This window comes from Podarcis gaigeae (assembly GCF_964106915.1).
Source record: "Podarcis gaigeae genome assembly, chromosome: 17".
Lineage (NCBI taxonomy): Eukaryota > Metazoa > Chordata > Lepidosauria > Squamata > Lacertidae > Podarcis > Podarcis gaigeae.
Genome location: NC_139694.1, coordinates 15,267,581 through 15,278,350, shown reverse-complemented (window position 1 = coordinate 15,278,350; position 10,770 = coordinate 15,267,581). Strand labels below are relative to the sequence as shown.

Here is a 10,770-nt window from a genome sequence, read left to right as displayed (position 1 = left end):
ATCTCATTTTTGACCACATCCAGCTTACCAAGGTTCATGGTTCTTACATTCCAGGTTCCTATGCAATATTTTTCTTTACAGCATTGGACTTTACTTTCGCTTCCAGGCTTATCCACAACTGACCTTTTGGCTTTGGCCCAGCTGCTTCATCAGCTCTGAATCTACTTGTACTTGTCCTCCGTTCTTCCTCAGTAGCATGTTGGATTCCTTCCAACCTGAGGGGCTCATCTTCCAGCATCATAACTTTTATATGCCTGTTGTCTTTGTCCATGGAGTTTTCTTGGCAGGGATACTGGAGTGGCTTGCCAGTTCCTGCTCCAGGTGGATCATGTTTGGTCAAAACTCTCCACTATGACCTGTCCATCTTGGGTGGCCTTGCACGGCATAGCTCATAGCTTCTCTGAGTTATTCAAGCCCCTTCGCCACGGCAAGGCAGTTATCCATGAAGGAGAAATTATAGGGTAGTTGGTTATAAATGTTTAAATGAGTAAGAAATCAATAAATATTCTTAGAAGATAGCTCAAAGGCCAAACCATTCAGGCAACCTATTTTCTGGCAACCTGGGTATGTCAGCATACTGTGGACTCATTGGCTCACCAAGATAGTCAAGTTACCAAGTAGTTATGTCACAACATAGTAGTTAACCACTTTGAAGTGGTGATCTTTCTTAGTCACCCATAGCACTTAGCGATGCCAGATAAGCAAAGACAAGTTCTCCTGTAGAGCAAGTGACTGGAAAGAAGGTTGGAACATGGCCGCAATGTTTGGCTTTGCCTGGCTTTGCAATTTGTCTCTGGAGGAACATAATCCTTCTGCTCCCTTTAATTTTATTTTAAAGCGCCTACTTATAGTTGCCCAGAAATCCTTCAGTTGAAATCTTATGGTTTTGTTTTTACAAAATTGACCAGCTAGAGGAACAGGCAGATTGACTCCACCCTTCCTAGACACTTGGCACATGGCCGGCTACACCCTTAATGGAAAATGATGGCATTAAACACGGAATATTTCAGCAAGAACAAGAATTTGACATATCTTAACTTGTTCAAAATAGGCCCTTGATCAAAGAATCTGGAAGGCGTAGGGTGGAGATTCAGGGTGGTTATAGCCATTCTTCAAGAGTGCCAACCTAGTTTAAGAAATAACACATGGTTTTAAAGATATTTACATTCTGTTGAATTTGGCCTGATTTAAATTGGACGGAATGTAGCAAGTACTTGGGGGCACAGACCGAAGATCATAGAATCATAGAATGGTAGAGTTGGAATGGACCAGAAGGGTCATCTATACCAACCTCCTCACCTAATCTGGGCCTCGAACCCACAATCCTGAGATTAACAGTCTCATGTTCTACCAACTGAGCTATCTCAGGCAAAGGACACGTGGATGGTTAAGTCCAGTCAAAGGTGACTATGGGGTTGTAGTGCTCATCTCGCTTTCAGGCCGAGGGAGCCGGCGTTTGTCCACAGACAGCTTTCCAGGTCATGTGGCCACCATGACTAAACAGCTTCTGGCACAACGGAACACCGTGACGGAAACCAGAGTGCATGGAAACACCATTTACCTTCCTGCCGCAGCGGTACCTATTTATCTACTTGCGCTGGCGTGCTTTCGAACTGCTAGATTGGCAGGAGCTGGGTTAGAGCAATGGGAGCTCACTCTGTTGGGCGATTCGAACCGCCGACATTCTATAAGCAAGCCCAAGAGGCTCAGTGGTTTTTGACCACAGTGCCACCTGCATCCCTATTATCCCAGGTACCCCAGTACAAGGCCCGTAATCTTGTGCCTTGTAAAATGCCAGAGTCAATACTGAATAATAATAATAATAATAATAATAATAATAATAATAATATTGTCCCTATTTTCATCTGATGAATCTTGGAAGGTAAGTTATAAAGAAGTACAAGATATTAAATTCTACACAGCTTAGTTGGCTTTATTCTTTGGTAAGACGCAGCCTGCTCTAGGAAATCAGTTACACAATAGATTCTCCCAACAGAAGCAAATGTGACCACACAGAATACTAGACTCTTCTATTTCTGAGCTGGAGCCCAAGTGGCAGAGAGCCAGTTCAGACAAACGACGAGATTAGAAACACACTGGAATGGCTACAGTTTTATTCACCCTTCAGCGTCCAACAAGAAACCTGATCAGGAAAGCAAGAGGGACAGGCAAAAGGAAGAACAACTGGTGCCAAATTCATACCACAGACCTGGTGCTGAGCTCCCTAACAATGAGCAGAATCCTTGCCACTATTTCCGATGCATAAAAGGGCTAGAGATTTAGGGCTAAACTAGATGCATTGGTGGCAGAACGTGTGTAAATGTTTGGCTGTTAACCAAATTAATATAAACTGGAGGTTGTGGATGATTTAAGGAATGGAACTAAGGGTGGGGGACAGGGAAGTAGGAATGGGGGCGGTGGGGGTGGCTCACCCCGGGTGTCATCTCTGAGGGGGGTGACAAAATCCCCCCTGGGCGGATCGCCATGCTGCCCCCCTGGGCGCCGATTACCGTGCCAATTGCTCCCATGGACAGATCGCTGTGCTGATCGCCCCCAATGGGCACTGATTGCTGCACTGATCACCCCCTGGGTGCCGATAACCCCCCAGGGCAGCTTGCCTCGCCCCCCAGGTTCAGGGCATGTGTGCCACTCCTGGTGTCTGAGCGGCTAGCTCCGCTGCTGGTGGAGAACCTGAATCTTCTTGATGATACAGCTTGATCTCAACCCCCACACCTGTTTGTTTTTCTTCTACTGAGCATTTGAGTCTTGGAGCCCCACTGGTCAGTTTTGTAAAAATAAAACCATAAGGAAAGGTAAATCGAGAGACTGGGGATATATCACTCCACACATCACCAGCTGTTACCATGCTCTGCTTCCTACTACACCAAATGCACCCTTTGTGCAGTTGGACTCCGCCTCTTCAGGGTCTGAACCTCAGGAGGACTGGAAACTTAACATCCAAGCATGAGCTGCACCATGTGGTTTTGCTGGATTTGTAGACCATCTTTAGAAAGAAAGAAAACTTCACCAAGGGCATGGAAGGGGAGGACCGAAAGACAACCAGATGGGGACTGAGCATACTCATCATCATTTTTTTTTTTATGCTGCCTTTTCACATTTTAAACAATGCTCAAGGTGGCTTACAATATGAAAAGATTGACATAAATATAACCATAGCAAAGTAGTCATAAAAATAAATAAAACACATCAAAAACTGCATAACCAAACTGATCAATTTCCACATAACAATAAAAGTACAAATAATTAATATCAATAACAGCAGCAAAAACTCCCCACAAAACTCTCCCCAAAATACTGGGTCAGGTGGAGAGGCAAGGAGCAGGACCCTCAGGCTCTCAGCAGGGCAGTCCTTACTCAGTGGGCACAGAATGCTAATGGTCTATTGGGGGTGATAAACTGGGGTTGGGAGTGAGAAAAAGAATACCTTGAAAAAATACATGTCTGTCTGGAATACTGAAAAGGAGCACTACACACTGCAAGATTTTGTTGCATGCACCACTTAGTGTGTGTGTGTGTGTGTGTGTGTGTGTGTGTGTGTGTGTGTGTACAGTGGTACCTCAGGTTACATACGCTTCAGGTTACATACGCTTCAGGTTACAGACTCCGCTAACCCAGGAATAGTGCTTCAGGTTAAGAACTTTGCTTCAGGATGAGAACAGAAATCGTGCGGCGGCGGCCCGGCAGCAGCAGGAGGCACCATTAGCTAAAGTGGTGCTTCAGGTTAAGAACAGTTTCAGGTTAAGAACAGACCTCTGGAACAAATTAAGTACTTAACCTGAGGTACCACTGTGTGTGTGTGTGTGTGTGTGTGTGTGTGTGTGTGTGTGTATGGCACAGCACCTTTTGGGGGAAGGTGAAGATGCCAGTGGAGTTTAATTCTTATTTCCTCAGAAAAGGATGCAGTCCAACAAAGACTACCACTTCAGATTTCCCACACCTTGTTGGAAATACTATCTATTTGAGTTTCCCTTCTCAAAAACTGCTTCCTGCCTTTCCATGTTAAGTTCCCCAGTGATCCCCATTTGTGGGTTTTCAGCAAACGTGTACCATGCAGGTATGACATATGTCACCATCCCATGACCCAATTATTGTTACTATTCAAAAAGGCAGAAAGAGCCTGGCCAGCCAGTCTCGAAGCATTGCAAGACTGCAATATTCCCAAAATATTATAATGGACTTTTAATGGGGGGAAAGTATCCCCCAAGGCCCTTTAGTCAGAACAGCTGAGTGATAAGCACTGCCACATTCCCTCTGATCTTTCCCCAAGAAAACATTAGCTACTAAAATGAGAGCAATGATAAGCGAAAGTGGCTAAGAGGCAAATCACCCATCTACACGCGGTAGCACTTCCCTAAAATTTAATGTTATTAATGATGTGTTATTTTATGGGCAGCCAGTGTCCTCTACAAGCATGGTGGTGCTACAAGTTCTATATAACTTTAAACATCTAATAAAGCCCACTCAGGGGGAGCTTAAGGCTAGCAGAAGCAAGAAGTCACACTAATGTGTGTGTGTGTGTGTGTGTGTGTGTGTTCTTTGAATGACTCTCCATGGACAAGCACTCTGTACTCTGCTGTGCAGAAACTTGACCTCCAATTCCTTGAGAGTTTTCTTTCTCCCATGAAAGGGGCTTCTGTCCCCCCCCCCCCCCCGTCACATTCACAGGGCATTTCAGGATACGGATGCCGGAGAATTACGATGGAAACAGAAACAGGAACATGAATTCCATGCCCACCAAGTGCCTCAATTTTCCAGGGAAAGTCCTGGAATTAGAAAGCTATTCCAGCTTCTGATTTGATCCTGGAATGTCCCTATTTCTCTTTTTAGTGCTGCCGCCACCAGGCTGAGACAGGATGATGAGCTGGCACTTGTCCGGAGCGGTAGTGGCAGTGGCAAGGGAGCATTCTCTTGCCTCTCTGTGACCTCTCCATAACCACTGCTGCCTGCCTCCTCTCTTGGGCAGCTCCTAGCGGCTGCTGGAGAGCAGGCAAGGAAGAGGCTGCTGCTGCTGAGACCCAGCCTCGTGTGAAGGGAGCGGAGTGCAAAGAGTCTTGATTATTTAAAAGATGCTTTGTGCATCCGCATCTAATCTTGCCCCTTTCTAAAATGTATTTATTGGTGTGTGTTTTCATTTCTGTAAATCTACCAAATTAGAATAGAATAGAATAGAATAGAATAGAATAGAATAGAATAGAATGGGGATTAAGGTGTTTTCACAAGATAGGGGAGGGCATGTGTGTCCCATTGTTGTGGTAGAGGTGGCACTTGCCCTTCTTCTGATAAGAAATGCTCTACAGGGTGAGGAGGGACCAAAATGTATATTAATACTCTGTTGGAAACTGCCCAGAGTGGCTGGGGAAACCAGATGGGCGGGGTATAAATAATAAATTCTATTCTATTCTATTCTATTCTATTCTATTCTATTCTATTCTATTCTAAAAAATGGTGGGCCAAGGAAGGTCAGTTGTGGGGGAATGAGAAATGTCCCTATTTTCACCTGAAGAATGTCGGAGGGCATGAAATTGCCAATCTCAGCGTCTTAGCCCCATTTTCTTATGAATGGCTGCAAATTTAAAAAGTGCTACCAAACAAAATGGCAGAACATTGTTGATCAGGCCATCTGTGGTTTTTTTTGGAAAGGGGCAAATACAACTGTACTCCCCCCCCCCCCTTGTGGGCATCATGACTACAATGCAAGGGGAGCTTTAACCCGTACTATTGTCCCAATCTTAATCAACCCCTTTTAACTAACTGGACTTGTTTTTTGCCCCACAGGAGGAAATATATTACTATACGTTATTGTTTCTGCTTTCCTCCCCCCCCCCACATTTTTTCTTTTTGTTTCTTTCTACATTTGAATTTGGACCACCACCAGGAGAGGAAATGGCATATCTATGAGTCTGTATCAGATATCGAAGGCTTGTTTAATTTTGCCCTATGTGTTTGACTTTCCAAAATGTAAATTCCTGTAGTGCTTGTTTGCAATTCATAAGATAATTCCTATCGAGATCTGGCAATGATGCAACTATGCCAATAGCCTGAAGCTTTAGGAAGTGGTGGTATTATACCTTTTCTCTGTTTCTCTTTACCTTGCTACATTTATGCAATGCTCTCTTACTCAGGTCCATGATTACAAATGACAAATAAAAAGAAAAGAAGCATTTTGATATACAAAATCCTTTAAGAAAACCATTGTACTTATTCCTGTGTTACTGACACCCTACTGTGCTGGTCAGCAAGTTATTTCATATTTAGTAAGGCTTCAGTTGAAGATAACAAAACATGTCTCCATACCTGGGGTTTTGGGTGTTAGTTCATGGCTTACTAGCAGTACTTGTGAAAAGGATCTAGGAGTCTTAATGGACCACAAGCTTAACATAAGACAACAGTGTGATGCAGCAGCAAAAAAACCCCACCAAAACCTAATGCTATTCTAGGCTTCATCAACAGAAGTCTATTGTCCAGATCAAGGGAAGTAATAGCACCACACCTGGAATACTGTGTCCAATTTTGGGCACCACAACTGAAGAAGGATCTTGGCAAGCTAGAACGTGTGCAGAGGAGGGCAACCAAGATGATGAAGAGTCTGGAAACCAAGCCTTACGGGGAGCACTTCTTGGAGGAGCTGGGTATGTTTAGCCTGGAAAAGAGGAGACTGAGCAGAGATATGATTGCCATCTTCAAATATCTCATGAGCTGTCACATGGAAAAGGGAGCATGATTGTTTTCTTCTGCTCTGGAGAATAGGACTTGAACCAATGGCTTCAAGTTGCAAGAAAGGAGATTCCGACTAAACATCCGGAAGAGCTTTCTGACAGTAAGAGCTGTTCAAGAGTGGAACAGTCTCCTTTGGGAGGTTGTGGACTCCCTTTCCCTGGAGGTTTTTAAGCAGAGGTTGGATGGCCATCAGTCATGGATGCTTTAGCTGAGATTCCTGCATTGCAGGGGGTTGGACCAGATGACCCTCTGGGTCCCTTCCAACTCTATGATTTGATGTCACACGAGTTTACAGCAGGAGTGTGGAACCTGTGATCCTCCACCACCCCGACCACTAACTGGTGCTGATGGGATAGGCATTTGAGTCTAGCATCATCTGGAGGGCTGCAGGATTCCCACCCTAATTTGCAGTCTAGTCCTCTGATTCTATAATAATAATAATAATAATAATAATAATAATAATAATAATAATAATTTATTTATACCCTGCCCATCTGGCTAGGTTTCTCCAGCCACTCTGGGCAGCTTCCAAAGGAATATTAAAATACCTATTAAACATCAAAAGCTTCCCTAAACAGGGCTGCCTTCAGATGTCGTCTAAAAATCACAGTATGGCTTACTCTCAAGCAAGAGTGCATAGAACTGCAACCTGGCAGCTGGGCTATATCCATGTTTACTCAGGAGGAGTAAACAGAAGTAGGAGTTACTCAGAACCTGCTTCCAACAGGTATAATAAGCTTGCAGCCTAGTTTCTATTTATACCCCTAGGAATGCCTCTCCACTATGTTTACATACTTTAAGTTTCATTTTTCTGCCTACTATGATACTATGCAGTGATATAACTCCTCTGCACGCTGGAAAACTATTGAGGGGCCCTACGAGAAGTTTCCTTCTGACCATCAGTGGGCTTACCTGGTGACAGCAGCAGGTTTGAACCTCAACACTCTGAGCAATATCAGGTGGCTGACTCACAACCACCATTTAAATTTCCCACAATGGCCACGATGCAGCATCCCTCTGGAGCATTCTGGGAAGTTAAAATGGTGGCTAGACATATTTGACTAGTGCTGATTAAAATAGGGTGGCTCGAGGAAGAAATCAATAATGCTGGGTGGTGGAATATCTACCCCAGTATGTTTTGCAATGACACCAGTCCTGCCTCCAAACATTTAGGACTGGAATTAGTGTGGCACCACACTAATAAACACATTTTTTTATATGCAGTTTTGACTAATGTACACATTTTTTGCAAAACAGGATTCCCTAATGTATTGCATTATGTATGTTGCTTTCACTGATATGTTCATTTTTGTGCACATTTATTCGTAATAAATGTATATTCCTAATAAATAAATAAAAGGGATGTGGGTGGCGCTGTGGTTTAAACCACAGAGCCTAGGGCTTGCCGATCAGAAGGTCGGCGGTTCAAATCCCCACAACAGGGTGAGCTCCCGTTGCTCAGTCCCTGCTCCTGTCCACCTAGCAGTTCAAAAGCATTTCAAGTGCAAGTAGATAAATAGGTACCGCTCTGGCGGGAAGGTAAATGGCATTTCCGTGTGCTGCTCTGGTTCGCCAGAAGCGGCTTAGTCATGCTGGCCACATGACCCGGAAGCTGTATGCTGGCTCCCTCAGCCAACAAAGTAAGATGAGCCCCACAACCCCAGAGTCGGCCACAACTGGACCTAATGGTCAGGGGTCCCTTTACCTTTACCTTTATTCCTAATACATGCATTTCTGCAACATTGCTTGGTTGGAGAAATGTTTTGCAAAATTCATAGAACTGTGAATTTCAAATGACAGCTGTATTTCGGTTCATGTATTGTTTCAGAAAGTATCTGTTAGATAGATTTGGCTTTAATTTTATTCTGAATTAGATTTTCCCTCCAAACAAAAGCTACTGTATGCAATCAGTTAAAATGGAAAAGATTACAGTTTTAATAAACTAAACAGCAATCATAACATTTTCACCATTGCACAATTAATAGTCCATAAAATAACTGGGTCATGCTTTATGTAGGGGATGGATGAATCTATCAATTTTGGCTTCTCTCAGTTTCTCATTTAAGTTTAGTTCTCAACATTTCCAGATAAGTTTGCAAATTTTGTTAAATGAAAATCACTAGTTTGGTGTGAATGTCTTCTAATATTCACTTTTTTGATGCAATTCTGCGTAATATATATACATTGTATACACTATTTACACTACTCTGTGCATTATTGTACAAATTACTTTTCTGGAGAACACAATTACAAAATTCAGAATTGCAAATTTTGAAGGCTTGCTTCATTTGGTTCAATATTTGTTTGGGAAAGTGCATATTAAGTAAATTTGTCTTTAAATGTGAATCTAATTTCTCCTCCAGCCTTAGCTTCAGGGGAAGTCTTCTTAAAGAAAAATGTCTTCAACAGCAAGGTTTTAGGAACCTGCATTACTTCTTACGAATTCCAGAGGGTTGGAGCTGCAATGCTAAAAACCTGATTTCTAGCACACAGTGCTCTCAGAAATTATTCATTAAGGACACACCCTTCACCTCTGTTGATCTCAGGGTGGGGTACAAGATACAGATTCCATAAAATTCCATAGAACAGCTGTAAATAAAAAAAACCCCTAAGGTAGCTTATTACTTTTTATATTATATTATATTTTTTATATTATATTATTATAGGAGATAATAATAATTTATAGCCCACCCATCTTACTGGGTTTTGCCAGCCACTGTGGGAGGCTTCTAACACAAACCGCAGAGCAGACTGCAGTTTCACTAAAGCACTGAAAATTCATAGGAGGGACTGGTAAATCATCCATGCGCCAAGCACATTTCCAAAAGGGATCGGATTCCACACTTGTGGTACCACTACAGCAGGCCATTTTCACATTCCCACACAATGCATATCTGACACACACAGGACCGGATTTAGGTTTGTTGAGGCCCTAAGCTACTGAAGGTAATGGGGCCCTTTATATGTCCAGCTGTCCTTTGTCAACAACAAAATGTCACTGCTTTTTGTGTTGAATATATGCTATATGGTAATTTATGGACCTGATAGGTATCTAAAGCCATTTGTACATGTGGCTATTCAACCAGTCCATGCAGAATGTAGAAGAGTTTGGATTTGATATCCCACTTTATCACTACCCGAAGGAGTCTCAAAGCGGCTAACATTCTGCTTTCCCTTCCTCCCCCACAAGAAACACTCTGTGAGGTGAGTAGGGCTGAGATACTTCCGAGAAGTGTGACTAGCCCAAGGTCACCCAGCAGCTGCATGTGGAGGAGTGGAGACGTGAACCTGGTCCACCAGATTATGAGTCTACCGCTCTTAACCACTACACCACACTGGCTCTCTCTTTATACATGTAGGCACCCTATATATAGAAATGAGCAAACCAGTGATATTTTAGGGAGCAGGCTAGCAGGCGGGGCCCATTACTTATACCATTGGAGCCTACACAACAAAAAACACTGTTGCTATATGTAGGTTTTACTTTATTTGTGTTTTTTTCTTATATTCTGGAAATGTACATCAAGCGTTTTTTCCTTTACATTTTTTTGGGGCCCCCAAGAGAGTGGGGCCCTAAGCTAGAGCTTGTTTAGCTTATATGCAAATCCGGCACTGGACACACAGAAGAGGCTGCTCTGAAGATCTTTGTATATAAGGCAGGCATAGGCAAACTCGGCCCTCCAGATGTTTCGGGACTACAACTCCCATTACCCCCAACCACTGGTACTGTTAGCTAGGAATAATGGGAGTTGTAGTCCCAAAACATCTGGAGGGCCGAGTTTGCCTATGCCTGGTATAATGAGAGACCTTCCCTTGAGTATCTGAGCTTAGTACTATGGCTTCGTAACAATCTGCATTGCCTGCAGTCAAATCTGCAAATCCCCAACTTATATCTGGGTAATGGAAATCATGCTTGCAATCGTACAGCATGTAACCTTCACATCTATTATGGAAAATGAATATCCGAGCAAGACTCTGTGGTTGGAACTCTTGGAACGACTGTGCTTTGCCAAAAGCTCACAGGAAAGTGAA

General features: G+C 43.2%; 1 long non-coding RNA gene across 1 annotated transcript in view; it reads left to right on the top strand.

Annotated features, from left to right (window-relative positions):
- Nucleotides 1–3,717: 3,717 nt before the first annotated feature.
- Nucleotides 3,718–10,770, top strand: part of LOC310835335 — a 353,699-nt gene continuing 346,646 nt past the window's right edge. The window contains exon 1 of the long non-coding RNA XR_014559565.1: nt 3,718–3,809. This is a non-coding gene — a long non-coding RNA (uncharacterized lncRNA). The remainder of the gene's footprint in view (nt 3,810–10,770) is intronic.